At 46.1% G+C, this 16,910-nt stretch overlaps 1 long non-coding RNA gene across 1 annotated transcript; it reads right to left on the bottom strand.

Moving 5' to 3' along the window:
- Nucleotides 1–6,802: 6,802 nt before the first annotated feature.
- LOC135424817 (uncharacterized) lies at nucleotides 6,803–10,731 on the bottom strand. The gene is made up of 3 exons (XR_010435372.1): nucleotides 10,669–10,731; nucleotides 9,701–9,943; nucleotides 6,803–8,223 (listed from the first exon to the last, which is right to left on the bottom strand). It is a non-coding gene; the product is annotated as an uncharacterized LOC135424817 (long non-coding RNA).
- Nucleotides 10,732–16,910: the final 6,179 nt, after the last annotated feature.

Raw genomic sequence — 16,910 nt, 5'->3', positions numbered from 1 at the left:
GGCATTTAAACCTGTATCCAGAGCTGAGTTTTGCAGTGTGAATCCACCACTAGTATTTGTGTGAGTTGGTCCCAATGTGTTTTGAATATTGTACGTTCTCAGGGCTACAAGAACATGATGGAAGAGTCTGTCTTCATGTTACAGACAAGCTGGAAATCTCAACAGGACACTGGATCTGAATGTAGGAGACTCTTAATCTTGGCAGGAGTCAACCAGTCCCTTCTGCACTCACACTACAAAGACAATTTGCTAGAGGAATGTTGCAAACTCTGATCCTCAGGATCTTATTTTTTATAGTGATTTCCTCCTTCCTCCAAATAAGATATAATGGTGTGAACTAATCTATTTTCTGTTGGGCACACCAGCATAATTTCTGCATACCTGCTCTGCATTTTCCAGTAATTTTTCTAGACCTTTCTGGGATCTGGGGGGCCTCTTTCTGCTTGTGAATCCTGTACACTCACTTGCTCTTGTAATCTGGGAGGCTCCTGCATATTTGAAAACGATGGCTTCATTTGTTTTTCCAAGTTCTTACTGAATCACTTGTTGGTGTACAAGTGACATTCCAAGCAGCAGATTAATGAAAGCGCCTTTCTTCTTTGTACAAGTTGTATTACGTCAGAAATTTCTCCACACGCACACCAGTTCCAGTTATCTGATTGATACACTTAGACATCACGCATGAAATATGCTTTTATTCGTGTATTTGTGTCTATAAACTGAAAAGGAGCCTTTATTCTGGAGGAAGAGTCCTGCAGCTCGGCGCTGAACTGCGCGGCTCCGTCAACAGTTGAGCTGGACGCTCGCCAAGACCCAGCCTTATCTCTTCGAGCAAAATCGGTGGAAGGAACCACAAGAGTTGAATTTTGAAAGATCCCCATTTGGGGAGGGGGAAAGAAGGAAAAAAAATAAAAGCCACAAGCTCGTGATGTCACTTCAAATCCCCAGCTGGGAGGTGCGGGATGGCGCACGTCGCCCCAGGGCCCCACTCGTGGCTGTGGGGCAGAGTTTGTCTGACCCTAAAAATCATTACCTGAGGACTTTGCTCTTAGGGCTACATGCTCCATGTAGTGAAGAGTGAAGTGAAGAGGTCAGGGGGAGCTGGGAAAGCAGCCAGTGGCACGGATGGAAAAAGGCTCATGTGGGTCCAGCCCATCTCAGACGTGAGGCATAACCACGTCCCAGCCCAGCTGGGGCTTGTGTCCATTGTTCTTGGAACTGCTTGGTGTGCAGCTGAAGATGAGGATGAGGATTTGCAGTGGATATTTATCACTCTGGAGCCTCAGCCAGATGAGGGCACCATTGGGCTTGGGCGCTCGCTCTCCCAAAGCCCTTCTGGCCCACAAGGCAAGACCTGACAGGCAGAGGAGAAACTGGTGGAGAAGAGGCAGAGTGCAAATAACTGCTCTGGTTATATATGTGAGCCTGAGAGGAAAATCATGTCCAGAGAAACTGTGGCTGAAAGTGTCCAAGGCCAGGTTGGATGGGGCTTGGAGCAACCTGGGATAGTGGAAGGTGTCCCTGCCCATGGAAGGGTGATTGAAAAAAGATGAGCTATAAGGTCCCTTCCCACCCAAACCATTCTCTGCTCACCTGCAGATCTGTGTGAGGTTGTGTGAACTGGACTGTGGGAAGAGCCACCAGCTCATTCAAGTCTCAGGCCACCTGCAAACAAATTGTCTCACGGTGTCCTGGGAGAGGCTCACAGGTCACCACTGCTGAGACAGGCCGAGAGCACAGCCCAGGGCTCAGGACATCATTCCATGGTCAGGTTTATGGTTTGATGTTCCCAGGCTGCTGAAACCAGGTGGGATCAGGAGTGCTGAGCTTTTGACCTGGGTGACACCAGTCTGAGGGCAAAATGTGACCTCAAGGTGCTGTTTCCTTCACTCTTTCTATCCCAGGCATGGACATCTGGGAGAGTGTGGATAAAAATGTGAGGTGGGTTTTCTTTCCGTGCTGCAGGAGGCAGATGGAGCTGGTGGTAGCTGTGACCAGCTGAAACATTGAGAAGCAAGTTTTGGTTCTGTAAGAGCCAGTGATGCTCAAATCATGACATGTCCCACCCAGGTCTGGAGGAGTTTGTGTTGGGCTGGCCCTGGCATCCATCATTTCCAACCCCATCCCAGGACTTTGACTTCCTCTTTGCAAAACAGCCGAGATGAGACGTGGGGCTGCTCAGAGAGCCCATTTGCTAAAGGATTTCCATAATCCATGAGCCATTAACAACCTCACACAAAGCAGGACCTTAGTAGGCAAATCTGGCACAGAAGCCAAAGCCCATAGGGGCTTAATTTCTCTCCTGTCCTCCCCCAAAGTGGGCCACAGCTAATGCCAAAAGGGGTTTATGCTATTACTGCAAGAGATGTTGGATAGAGCATTTCACTCACAAGCTTCCTATTTACTTCATTGCTTTAACACTCTGCTGATTTAAGCTCTGGAAGGAATCAGCAGCATTTGCAAAAAAAAAAAAAAAAGCTTTTAGAGAAGTATTTGTGCATCCTGTGGAAAAGCAAAGCTGCACAATGGCCAAGAGGAGAAGCAAAGCCCAAAGTAATTTTTCACTATACACTCCAAAATATAGGGGGATAAGGCAAAAGTGAGAGCAGGTCTGTGCAAATATCTGAGTGTGGATGTGTAATATAAATCTCAAGGTGTTCAGGGGATACACGGACTTAGGGGTGTTTTGGGGAGCACAGAACAGTTTTCATGCTTGTGCAACAGCAGAGAACTTTTTTTCCCCCTTCTTTTTTTTTCAGCTGAGAGACAAATGAGCTAAAATGACAGAGGCAGAACGGAAAAAATAAGCAGGCTTGGATCTGGACTAAATGTACTCACAGGATAGAATGTTAATTTTACCCAGATTTGGTTTCACTTGAGAAAAAAAAGCATTTTGTCTCTCGGAGCTGTCTGCATAATGTGTAAGTGTGGCACTTCCCAGAGTCACCCCAGAACTCACGGGCACGGCCAGGTTGGCTTCATCTGCACTAATTATCTTCCACTGGAGAGGTTTCCTGCCAGCACGTGGCCTCTCCAGGCACATGTGCTGCAACAGAGTAAGGGGAGAAGCTGGAAGCCTTCATTCCAAGTTCCCTTGCTCTGGTTGGCTTGAATCAAACCTTAATTAAAATGGGAGCGTTTGGGAATTTAATTAAGAATATTGATTCAATTAATAAGACGCTTGAACGACTGCACAAAGTTGACTGTGAGCAGTGTGGTACTTCAGCTCCTGCTTTAGCTAATTCCTGATTTGATGAAGATTCCCACCCATCCAAAAGGCTCAGGTGATTAGTGTTCTTCTGGGGCATAAACTATCTTTAATCACCCACCCCTTATTAAGTGGGCTGCCTCCTCCTGTAGGAATGGAATCTTTCAAACATACTTTGGAGAAAAACAGGGAAACTCCCCCCTAGAAAAGTGAGCTAAGGAAAAATTATGATAGGAATATAAATGTCACTATGATTTTTTTTGTTGTTGTTGTTGTTTTTGATTTTATTTCATAAAACAAGCGAATGCTTGTGTCAGTGCAGTGGTGAGCCCAGAGCAAGCCCTGTCTCTGGTGTAGGTTGCAGGTGTGTTGTGGGCAGGGGGAAGTGCTTGAGGAAGTGTTTGGCCGTGGAAAATGTGACTGTGGACAGTGCTGGTGGCCAGCTAATAGGACAGGTTTTGCTCTTTTGGGGTATGATCCTGTGGGGAAGCCTGTGGGGACACCTGTGGTGTCCTGGTGCCTGTTCTGCAGCATGCAGGTGTCCAGGGACATCCAGGGACACACAGGGACATCCAGCACTTTGCCTCATGGCCAAGTCCTCCCCTGGGCAGAGCAGAGATGAGCCTGGGGGAAAGCACCAGTGACCAAAATCCCCGGACTCCAAGGCTTCTGGGCAATCTGGCAGGGGACATTGTGTCATACATGATCAAGCACCTCTGGGGGACAGCAGGGAGGGGATGGGGAAGAGAAAAACCACCCTGTCTGTCAGACCCTCCTGTCCTCCTCTGTGGCATCCCCTGGTTTGGTCAGTAAAGGAGCATTTGCAGTGGAGGAAGTGGAATTCCTATTTGCCTTGCACACAGAAAGGCCTCCTTACGATGCCAGGGGATGTCCAAAGGGGGCCTGACCTCCCCTCACAGCAGAAATATTAAAATATTCTGCTGCAGGATCACAGCGACATCTGAAACTTTCCTTCATTTTCTTCCCCCTCCTTTTTTCTCATCTCTTTGGGTCCTTTGGCCCATATGTTGCTAATTTTCTGTCTTTTCAAAGCACTCCATTTCATTTAGAGTCAGAATACATTCTATTCATCACCATGAATTCCAGGGGAAAAAAAGAGATCTCGAAGGTCAGTGTTCCCCTTAATGTATAAAATAAATGAGCAAAGCACTGGGGTTTTTTTTCCTTTAGCTTATTACTTTTCTTAATCTACTTTTTAGGTCTACTGTGGGAGATCACAGGAGGGACTTAAGCAGTCTCTCCTAGAAAGGATTCTTATATATTCTTGCAGGAAAGAAGTCCTTCAAAACTGCATGTCTTTGTAGTTGGATCTGCTGAGCCAGACTTCAACCGAGCTAGTTACTGGTCAGCAAGCTGGTGTGACATGCACAAGTACCAAAAGGACTTCACTTTCCAGCAGCTCACTTTCACTTGCTGCCCACCACGTTTTCCCAGGGAAAAAAAAAAATTCCTTCTTCTTTGCTGAGGTGTTGCACCTACAGCTTGAAACCTGTGAGAGGGAAAACAGCAACAATGAGAGAAAACAGTGGCACTTAGATTTTTGCAGTGATAATTCAGTAGATCACAGTCTTACCAAGATGCAAAAGTTAGACTGTTAAAATGACCCAAAACCAAGAAAAGCACGTAAGATGATCTGCTTGTTCAAACCCCGTTGTTGTAGAGGGTGGTTTATTTGCAGAAGGCCATCACAGGGTGGAATTTCTGGAAGGACTCGTGGCAGATCATCACAGTGATGCCTGCAAAGAGTTAATTGTATCAGTCACCCACTATTTTCTTGCTTCTCTGCAATTTGCAGTGACAAAAGCTGGTCTCTGCCCAGCTGTGACAGCGACAGCCTCGGGCCAGCCCTCAGCAGCCCTCGCAGGCTGCAGTGACCCAGGAGGCACAGCCAAACCCAAAGTCAGCTTGAGAGCCAGCTGAACCTTTCTTTACAAAACCTCAGACCACATCAAAGTGCCTGGATTTGTGTTCTGTTACGAACTGGGAATTTGGGCCAAGTTAGTTAAAATGCTCATCAGGACTCAGATCTCTGCAGTGGATCTGGGCCTGAGAACTGAACCAACCCTAGTCTGGAGTTCAAACCAGCCGGGGGGCAAGTGTTGTCTGGGGTGGGATGAGCCTGGATGGTGGCTGGATTTCCCCCATTCCCAGGCTGTGTTGATGCTTCACATGGTACGTGGACTTGCTTGGGAACCCAAACCACCCCAAATGTAAGCTGGGGGACTGAAGTGCTTGGGTTCCCTTGAAACTTGGCTGCTGCACGTTTTCTTGGCCAGAGCTGTGGCCAGAGCAGGTCCAGCTGAGGCTGCAGCCTCTTCCCTGGGCTTTGATGGTTGCTGTGCATCAGACCTTCCCACCGTGTTTGGGCAGGGACCTGCTCTTCGTTCAGGGCACTTGCAGGGTGACTCGACCAGTAAATAATCTCAGGAAAGTTCCCTTCAGTGCTGTGAGATGCCTACTTTCATCTGGCACTACTTCAGTGCTGGCACTTCATCAGTAGATGAACAAAGCCAAGTAATGCAGTACAAGTAAAATTATTACAATCTGGGGTATTTCCAAAACAAGAGCCTGACCAGAAAAAAAAAAAAAAAAGAAAAGAAAGAAGAAGAAAAAAAGATAGAAGGAGCAGGCAGGGAGGGGCTTTAGCAGCTGATAGCTTTGAGCTGTAAATTTGGCATAAATAACATTTCTGGCTGTTTTGAAGAAGTACAGAAGTTGCATATCTGCAAGTGAAAGTTTCTTGCTTTGCAGAATGGCTCCATCAATCCAAATTAAGAGTGTTCAGTGGGAACCAGGAACGATGCTACTGAAGGAATTGCAGCCTGAAAACCAGTCAGCAGGCAGGCAGCTGTTCTTGGATGCCTTTTCACCACGGGGCTATTTGATCTCTCTTGAGGTTGATACAAGTCCTGCAGACTTGGGTAATGGGTTCTTTTTGAACAACAGGCCTGAAACGTTTCTGCATCTGCAATGGAAAACGCTGTGGCAATGAAAGGAAACGGGGTCTTTTAGGTCTTGTTTCTGGCTCCACCACTAATTTGAGCGTGACCTTGGGCAAGTCAAAAAGCATCTCTGACCTCAGTTTACCTAGTGAGAAGATGGGAGTGGTAACACTTTCCAGGCTCTGCGGTCTCCACCATTTCACTAATGTGTGTTTCCTCAGTCTGCTGAGACAAGTGAATCATCGCTCTGCCCATCCATAGGCAGCCTCCTTCCCGCTTCCCAAAGAACCTCTCCGTACACACTGATGGCAACACATGCTCATAACTCAGTGTTGGAGACACTTATAACCTGCTCCTGACCTCTGAGCATCCTCTGGGCTGATCCATCATGATATCAGTCCCTGATCACCTGATGCTTTCCCTGAGATACACTCCCTGCTTTCAACCAAGGAACAAAACTGCTCCTTGGAAAGCACACACATTTCCAGCCTGACTTTTCCATCTCGTGCCACATTCGCCTTGCACACAATTAATTTAACACCCAGCTGGTGGTAAAATTAGGTGCTTCCTGAGCATTATGTTTTTTAAATTGCTTTCTTAATGCTTTCTGCTCTGTCAGGGCTGTCCTGCTGAGGAAAGGGCTAATACCTCCTCCCAAATTCAACTTTTCTCTCAGCACTGCAGTACAACCAAGAACAATATCCCTGTTGTAAATGTGACTTTTTATCAAAGGTACCCAACAGGCTCTCCAGAATTCCTGCAAATCTTCCATGTCTGGAGGTGTTTTCAGGCCCACAGCTTCTGGGTCCATTAGACCTTGCACAGAACCCACTTAATGGGGACAGTATCCATGGATCATCCCCCCAGCCCCTTTCCAGGGAGGGTTTTGACATCCAGCTTAGCAAGCAGTTGCTGCTCTCTGAAATGGAGATGGGAATTCTGGCCCTGGGAGCCATGAAACCAAACAGGCAGCAAAATTTATAGCAAGTTACAACAGCTTTCTTAACCTGCCAGGGAGGGAGGGACCCTACACGAGGCATCCCATGTCTGATTATGCTCCACACATCCACGGCTATTGAAACTCTCTGATTCCCCTGTTTGAGATTTAGCTGCAACATCCCATTTGTTCCAAGCAGATATGTAAAGTCTCCTTGGTATTCAGGTTCATTTAAAGATTTACATTTTGTATTTCCTTGCTCCTTTTCTGACGATGTACATAAAACAGAATTGTAAATGTTTAGGAAAATCAAAGCTATTCTTAGATGCTTGCAGTTCCACTAAGTTGGTATTCTCTAATTTGTGCCATGAAAGGAAAAGGAAATCTGGGAGAGGAGCTTGTAGTTTGCTTTTTGAGGTTTTCTTCAGTGCATTTCCATTGAAACTTGGGGCTCAGAGTTATGTTTCCCAAAGCAGTTTGAAAGTCTCCTCTGTAGGTGCTCCCTCCAAAGGATGTGCCTCTCCTACCTTTACAGAGGGCTGTGGTGGAGAGTTTTAAGGTTAATCTCAACAGAACCACCTCTGGGAGATGTCCAGAAGCTCAGCTAAACTTCTCTGCCCTGGCAAAATTGGTGATAGATGAGTAAATTCTGCCTAAATGGTTTTTATATAAATGCTGTGGTTTTCGCCACAGGGCTGAGGCATAGACACAGCTGGAATAAACCTGATTCTTAATCTCATGAGCCAAAATGCCAGTCCATCCCTTCCCTGAGCCCATGGCCAGCCCCATTGGTGCTCCCAGATTCACAATCCATCCCTGTGTACATACGTCAGGAGTTGTAAACTACTACGGGAGGGAGCTGGAAGAAGCGGTTTCAGATTAGGATCTCTGGAAGAAAATCACTCCCCGGGTAAATCCAAGCTAGATGAAATCTGCCTTTCTTTTTTCTTCTTTCCACACACTCAACACCTTGAGAAAGTTCAGCCCCACGATGCCAACTGGGAAGGGAAATGCTGAACAAAACTCCCAACCTGCAGAACGAGAATTTTCAAAGGAATGAGAATTGCATTCCCCGAAGCCAACCCGACACTGCTCCTGGGTCTCTGCTTCTGAAGCTGAAATTAAAAGCAAAATAAAATAAGTAAGGTTGTTACTTTTGTTACTTTACTCTTTGCCCAGGTTTGCAGCTCTGTGGGAAAGGTGGGTCTATCCAAACAGAAGTCCCGCAGTGACTCTGTGACTTGATGAGCTCCAATCTGTGGAGTGGAATTCAGGAAAATCAAGCTCTCTTTCCTGCTCTGCCACAGGTCTGATGGAAAAACTTAATGCCTTCCTCTCAACTCGTGCAGTAATGGGAATTTCTAGCCCAGAGAAAATTTCTCATATCTAAAATATTCCTCCAAATTAGAGAAAAAAATAATAAAATCAGAGATGTGGAATTTTCTACAAAAGGAAAAAATCTCAATTTTGGAGAATGCAAAGGAGAACATTTCTCCACACCCACGTTCAGCTGAGTCCCCGTGTCCTTCCCAGCTCCAGGGACCAGCAAGGACCCGTGTCTGTGGCTGGGGATGCTCAGTGAGTTTGGAGCCCTGAGAAACCTGCCCTGAAGCTACTGATGAAAAGCATCAGATAAAAACTTGACGTAACAGACTGCTCCTGGTGAAGATATTTTTTTTTTGATTCTCTCCTTAAACCACAAACCTGCTACTGACTGGCACAGAGAGCACAAGTGCTAAGGACAAACACGTGCCTGCTGTGGGGGACCCACCAACTCTGTTCACTGAAGGGCTGGTGACTGCCCCTTGGACAAAAATGTGCCCTCCAGCCTGGCTCTGCTGAGCCTGGCCTAAGGGCAGCCATTCAGCACATCTTGGTGAGGTTAGAGGAATTTGGCACGGTGTCTTACCCCTGCAAGTCAGCGCCGGAGGAATGCTTTGCACATATGAACTATCTCATGCTCACCAAACCACTTATTAGTTTCAGGCACTGGCCCCTGTGTTATTATGGCCTTGATAACTTTATTAAATTCAGCCCCAGCTTATTCATCTCGCAGAATGGCCCTAACTATTTGTAGATATTTTAAAGTAGCCATCCTTGCATCATGATCGCTTCCAGACCTCGCTGAGAGACACGCATGTGTTTGAAATGCCTGCTTTCCTTCTCCATTTCACCATAAAGTAGCCAATTTAATTTTGCACAATACCATTTGATAACAACCATGTGTGTGTGTCTTCAGCGTTTATGTACTTCAGAGAAGGTACTGCTTGGTCAGTGTGAGATAATTTCACAAAGAAAAACGGAACCAGATGTTCCTCCTTTTTACTTGGCTTCTCCCTCCTCCTATCTTGTTTCTAATGTCAATCTCCACTCAGGTTTTCCATTACCTTGGGAAGGGGATATCTTTACACTTCATGTTTTCATTACCAACGTGCCTCTGACAAAGTGTGTGGAGTAGCTGAGGTAGATGATTATCAGCTTAGCACCTCTGAGATCATTATCAAACCCTAACGATGCTCAGGAGACAAACAATTGGGGGGGGGGGGGGGGTGCTGGGTGGGTTTTTAGAAGAACTCCAAAGGGAAAGGTCACCTTTTGCACCAAATCTCACAGGCAGAGTCTGGATGCTTGGGATGCAACCTTGAGCATGCCAGGGAGGAGTTGAAGAGCATTGTCAGCTCCATAGGAAAATCTTCAGGTGAGCAGATGTCCTCCCCCAGGTGCTTGAATGTGCAGTTTTAGACACGGTGATTTAGTGAGGTCTTGTTGCTGTTCATGGACCTCCTGCCTGGCTGGCAGGGTCCAGGTGAATGTGGCAGCACCTGAGTGCATCACCTGTATGGTGGGAAAGAGAAGGGGAATTTCCCTGGAGTTGCAAAGCAGTAGGATGAGGAGGACAGAGGGATTTGCAGATGGAAGGAGGATTTGTGCTGTGTGGAACACAGCTGGGCAGGGGGCATTCTGCACAGGATCTGGGGTGGAAGCAGCAGCCTGGGAGAACAGCTACAGGAGCGCTGGAGACCAGGAAAGCCCATGGTCACTGAGGCCACAGCTGGAAAGCAGGATGTGACATTTTAGGGCCACCATGTAACTTCATGGCTGTCAGGCCAAGAGGAGACCATCAGTGACTGCAGCACCTTCTTCCTCACCCCACCAGACAAGGCACAAACCCACAAAACACTGGGGAGCACCAAGGTCTCCTCCCTTCCTGGCCATCGGGGATGAACCATCTCCAGTCAGAGCTGCCAGCTGTGGTCCAGCACAGAGCTTATCTCCACCTGGACTATGAATTTAGGTGGGTCACCGCCATGCTGGGCACTTCCCATGGACACATCACTCTCTGTCCAGTTTACAGTCTGTTCACTGCTGGTTGTCCATGCAGCAAAGCTGCTCTTCCTCACTGTCTACCTTTGCTATCACACAGGGCTCACAGAGGGAGCCTGTTATCTGCCTGGATATCACCACTGTACTGCAAATGACCCTTCCTGTGGCAGTGACACATCAGTCCCAAAGCTGCTGCAGAGAACAAGACACAACATGGGCAGAGCAAGCTGGGAGACCTGTGAGCTGGAGCTGCCCAGCAGTGCCACTGCCAGGCTGCAAAGCCCTGTGCCGCCTCATTTACAGGTGCTTTTACCTTGACACTGGCTGTTATTAAGCTCCATTATGAGAACAGCACTTTGTGACTCACCAGTCTTGTGACATGCTGGCAGGGTTCCCTTGGCTGGAGGCTCCTGGAGGGAGCCGTTATTGCAGGGAGTGTCTGGCCTCGCTCACAGCTGCCTCTTGGGTCAGTTCAGCTGGATTCTGGAGCAGCCTTGGACCCATGGAGACACATGGATAGTTCTGAGGACAACAGCAGGAGGCTCTCAAGGACCTCCAGGAAAGACCAAACCCTTTGGCTTTGAGGACATTGCATGTTTTCTGCTCACTGCCTTTCTTTCTGTTTTGGTTAGAACACGAGCTCGGCACGAGCCTTGCGTGTATTTTAGTGAAATCACCCCAAATTTGTGGAAAACCTTCTGCAGGCGTGAGCTGATCTCATGAGTCATGCTCATTGCCATGAATACTCCATGGCATAAGGCAAAGCTCTGGAATGGGACACATTCCCCAAACAGCTGGCTGGAGTCGTGCAAATCCTGTTACAGGGTGGCATGCAGGCCAATGAGCAAAGGTCCTGCAGAAAGGAGCCCTGATAATCACCATTTCTTAGGGACTAATCCTAAATACCTTCGCTCCCTGTCACTGCTTGCAGCAATAACAGCAGGTGCCCGTGCAGAAATCCTTTTCCCAGCACCTTCTTCGTGTCTCTGCTTTCCAAGAGGGAAGTTGAAAGACTTTCTGACAAGGATACAGAAAAAAAACACTATCAATTTTTTAGAAGTCTTTTTTCTCTTGAATTGTCAACTGTTTATGATTTTTTTTTTTTTTTTGCAGCCATTAAAAAAAGTAATTTTGTCACTCAAGGCACTTTCAATCCAGTAAATTGTAGGAGAAGGCAATTCCACTGGAGGCCTAGCTGGAAGGAAGGAGAGATATTTGCCTTATACATGCTTAACTGGCAATCATCTTGGCAATGTCTTAGCCCTGCTGCAGTTAAGGTGGCTTTCATCACTGGAGGTATAATTTGTCTCTGCCTTTCCAATTGCTCCTTCCTCTCATCTCCTGCTGTAGTTTACCTGAACTAATAAAACTGCAGCTCCTGCCCCAAGCCAGCGAGGTGCACAGAGAGGAAGAGTAGTGCCCTGTGCTGATTAGAATGGTGGCAACTCCAAATGGTCCATCCTGGTGCCTACTGGGAGGGTGCTGGTGGCAGCAGGGCTGTACCTCTCCTGGTACAGGCTGGCTGTGACCTTTATGCCTTCAGGGCTTCTTGGAGCAGCCACCCACAGTCAATTGTTCCATTGATTTCGGTGAGTATCAGATGAGATCTTTGGCTCCTGAGGGCAGGATTATCAACCTGGGATATCTAAGGTGAGGGCTCAGCTCCACAGGAAGGTGTACAGATAAGGGACTGGATTTTTGGGAGGGTGAGTTCAGGTATTCAGGGTGGTTGCAAATTCTGTTTGCTAAATTAGGTACCCAAAATCCTCATCCTCAGGTGTTACACACACGGCCTCAGGTGTGTAACTTTGGTCACCCAATTTGAAAAAAAATACAAAATTCAGCTCTTTGTGTCTGTCTACAGAAAAAAAACCTTATGTAAATCTTTATCACACTCCACCAAAGTCACCACAGGGCAAGAAGCCAGCGATGCCACCATGCCTGACCTGTGTCACCTCCCTCAGAGCCCAGATCTTGTGCTGCCACATGTCAGCAAGTGAGAGTGATGGAAGAGTGTTTGTGCAAACACAGTTCAGTAAATATTATGATGATTTTCATACAGTTGCAGAGATTTTATAGTCTAACTTAGAGCTTGTCATCCAAAGCACTTTGAAAAGTCTCAGAAAAGTGCCTTTGAAAAGAGACTGGTTAAGATCTCCAAGCCCTTGTTGCTCTTCCTCGTCCCTCTGTCATCCCAACACCCTGGTCCTTATTTTCTAGGTCATCCAGGCATGGCTTTCTCTCCTGTGAAAATGCTCAGGTCATTTGTCAGTGACAACAGGAGAGGGATCTTTTGGTGATGTAAATCAATGTCACTTCAAAGCTTCAGTGGAGCGATACTTATTTACACCTTCAGATATCAGATCCTCATGTTTTGCTTTTATGTGTGTCAAAATTCTTTTTTTCTGAAAGGTAACATTTTGTTGCAAATGTCTATAATTAATCCACCTCGTCTCTATGGCAATAGACACTGTACAAATTAATAAAATAAATATTCTAGCACAGTTTAATTCTGGCAAAGCCGTGCTAAAAACCTTTCCATCATTCCTCATTATGAAGGCAGCAAAACGTGCTTAACAGAATATCTTATCAAAATTAGTGAAAACATTAAACTTCCCAAAAAAACCTTCTTTTGAAAAGTTGTTCTAAGCAAGTTTCTAAAATCTCAGAAGTATTAAATCCTCATTAATATAAGCTCAATGTATTTATGGTGTCAAAAATGTGTTTTATAAAAGCCAAAAGCAGAGTTGCACAAGTTGCCTCATTATCAATAATCTAGCATCGTCCCTTTTATGTGTCATTTCTTTACACAATATACTATCATTTATGACTTTTAGCAAATACATCATGGCAAAGGATTACTCTCATCAGAGGCAGTCTTTGAAAAGGATATGCTAATTTCTAGAGAGCAAGAAAACATCAAAACAGTGCCAGCAAATAGCCAAGGGACTTTCATGTCTTAATATCCTTCAGAAGTGCTTTATCTCCTAGTGCAACGTGTATCATAGTATAAACAGGAAATGAAACAGCCAAGGCATCAAAGAACCACCAGTGCATGGCTGTAATTTTAGATCAGGTTTAATAAAGGTTATCTGCAGCAGGCTAATCAAACAAAAGGGTGTATGTTTTAAAGCGCCATTTGATAATTTTCATTTAAGGCTCCCGATCAAAGAGATCCTAACAATGGCTTACTGACTCCAGATAGATCCCTCTGCCTCACTTTTCAAAGTAGCTTCGTTTATTGCTGGTAAAACTGGTTTTGATGTTCTAATTTTTTAGGTGGAGGAGAGATCAGAAACCGCTCTGGTTTCCTGTGCACCTTAATTTGAAAAGCAATAGAAAGAGAGCTGAGAAGGAAATGAGCAAACACAGCAGAGGGTCAGGAAGATCTCAGGGTCACTTCTGTGAGCTCTTCGTGGACCTTGATGCCCAGACAGGGCCTCTTGTCCCAATTGTGATGCAAGGAGGGAAGACAAACCAGGACAAGACTGGGACAAGCCATTGACTGGTTAATGGGAAGGCAAAATACCCTGGAAATGAGAGACTGAGGGGAAAAAAATAGTATCTTGCTCCTGGCTGGCTGCTGAGGAAAGGCAGAAGGAACCAGACCGGCTGTTTCTGTGACACTTCTCATCCTTGACCACCAGGAGAAGCTCCACTGGCACCATCCACAGCCCACTGAGAAAGGGAAAATGGCAATTTGATGTCCTCCTGCAGGGCAAAACCTGCAGAGCTTTTCTTCCTTGTTTTGTGACCGATTCCTTGACTGCACCTTCAGGACAAATCTGATTCAAGTTCCTTAAAAAAATTTGCTGATTTCTGAAAGAGGAATAATCCTAATAGGAGACATGAGAGCAGCTACCCTCCTGTAACAAGGGAGAGGCTTGTTTGGAATGCCAGTGTAGTCTTCTGTATTCCTGGTTTATTAATTATTCTGTTTGGGGAGCAAAGAGGGAGATGAGAAATTTCTCCAAATGAGAGCTTATCAAAACGGTTATATTTCTGGCAAGACAGATTTATCCAAGGAGCTAAACACAGTTCAAATATTTTGTCAAAGCTCTCTGCACCACTCGAGCCCAGGGATATTTCAAATTGATTTTCACACGAAGAAGGTGCTTCCCATTAAATAGGAATGTTCACCTTGAAAATAAGTATCTCTTACAGGGGGTGGGCCATGGGACAGCTGGGGTGGGATGGCTCATGGAAGCAACAGGAAAAGCTTACAACCATCCCAGCCATCAGGTCCAGCCAGGTCTGGCTGTTTTGAGAAGAAATCTCAGCTTTTTGGGATCAGATTTCCCCAGCTATGTCCAGAGGAAGGTGCTGGGCAGGCTCAGCACCTTCTTTGCATCGACAAGGGGTTTGTGACTTGTATGTTTGTGAAGCTTGTTGTTATTTTTCATGTCCGCAGATCCAAAACTCTGTAGGGGGTAGTTCTAAAGAAAAATCCAAATAAATAAAAAATTCACCCTTGGGTGCACTTAATGTAGTTGGTAGGAAATGTGCTGACTCCCAAATGTTCTCCTTCCCACACACTTCACGAAATGCTGGTTTTATACATATACATGTGTATATATTTCCCGCTGATGCTCTCTTAAATATTTCAAAGTATTCTTGTGAACTAATACACTTTTATCGTGGTATTTGTAAGAGCACAAGACCTTGGTTGTACCCGTACAGCCTCGGTTTGCTGCTTCTTCTTTTCAAGTAAATTTTAAATTACCAAAAAAGTGCTGATGGTCACAGAAATCTAGTTATTGGCCATGGAAACTCGACCATAAGTAATCTCCCCAAAACCAGTCCCATGAAATATTCATGCTTGGGGAACGCTGTTCCAGGCAGGGCGATAGTAAATGCTTTGGGAGAGAAGCAGCGGTGATTCCTCTGCTCTGAGAAACCAGAACACTGCCAAGCTGCTTGGCAGGATAACCTGCTAAAAAACAAACATCAGGACTAGTTTATTAAAATACCCACAGCAAGCTTTAGGGTCCCACCACGAGCATCAGAGAGAGCAGTGCCAAGAGCATCCCGTCGGATCGTGACCTCCGTATCGATCCCCAGCATATCTGCAGCCCCCTGGATCCCTCCCTGGGCTGGATTACCAGCTCCAGCACAGACACCAATCAATAGTGACTGAAGGCTGGTAATGACCAAATGTCAGAGACTTTCCAGCAGCTTTTTTGAACTAATATTGGTACTCCCTAATCCCGTTATCAAAGGACACCATGAAAAGCACCATGACGGTGGGTGCGAGCTGCCAACCTTTTGCAAATTCATATACTCGAGGCCAGAAGACACCATTCAATAATCTTTCTTTTCTGCTGACCTTTATTTCATGGGCCATTAGATTTCATCCGTATCAAGTCCAATAACCGGCGTCTGACTGAGGTACAACTTGTGCTTGGCAAAAGCATATCTTCAAAGGAGGAAACCGGCCCTGATTGAAGACATTGGAGCTGGACACTTCACCACCCCTTGGCAGTTTAACTCGGTGGTTATGACAGTTTATTTCTGGGCACTCTTCTGCCCGAGGAAGTTAACTCAGGGCGAGGGAATGTGTGTGAGTAAAGACAACAATCCCTTTCTACTTAACCGTCTGCAGACACAAACACAGGCACAACAGTCAGTCAGAAATGCTCTACAATGACTGCTGTGTCTGCAGGCTTTATTTTGAATTTGTCTGCCTCGGGTTTCATCTATTAGTCCTTTTCAGCATGTTCCCCTCCTAACCAAAGAGCTGTGATTTTACACTGACACGCTTTTTCACGCCTCATCTCCATCTTCTACTTCATAACCCAGTCCCCAGGGCTGGGAATGATTCCTCATGTCACCTCCAAATGTTTCTTGTCCATTCCACCATGGCCAAACCAGGGAGAAACCCTTGGCCCAGCTGTAATCAGAGCAACAGAGACATTAAAGTTTGGACTTGATGATCTTGGAGGTATTTTTCAACCTTAGAGATTCTGGGATTTTCTTTCTTTAGGTTCACGCCTCGCTTGCCTGTCAACACACTGAGGCTGGGGGGGTTCTGCATCACGAGCAAGACAGACACCCTGTCACACAGGCATCTGTCTGGCACATGGCCCTCAGAAGATTTGCTCACAGGTGTCCCTGTGTGCAAGGTTGGGGCTTTCACTGCTCCTGGAAATGTTATTTAAAGGGTGATGCTGAGCTGTGTCTGCCTGCCTGTGGGTGCTTGGGCCATGAACCTCCAACACAGGGTGTGGGCCACAGAGAATGGCTTTGCTCAGGATTTATCCAGGACCTCTAGACTTTGGGAAAACATGGACACTAGCTGGCAGGTGGCAAATAAAATATACATGGTGCAAAACATGCCTGAGCTCAGCAAATAGTGTGCCTAAGTCCTAAAATTATCCAAGACAGTCTCCATAATCTTTATGGGAGAAAATTAAGTCTTCAAAGCAAGAAGGAATTTAAACTATCCCCGGTTCAAAGAAAATTGCCACATGCCGACAAA

This window comes from Pseudopipra pipra, chromosome 19 (genome assembly GCF_036250125.1).
Source record: "Pseudopipra pipra isolate bDixPip1 chromosome 19, bDixPip1.hap1, whole genome shotgun sequence".
Taxonomy (NCBI): domain Eukaryota; kingdom Metazoa; phylum Chordata; class Aves; order Passeriformes; family Pipridae; genus Pseudopipra; species Pseudopipra pipra.
The sequence above is the reverse complement of the archived record's forward strand: the minus strand, read 5'-3'. Positions and strand labels throughout refer to the sequence as shown.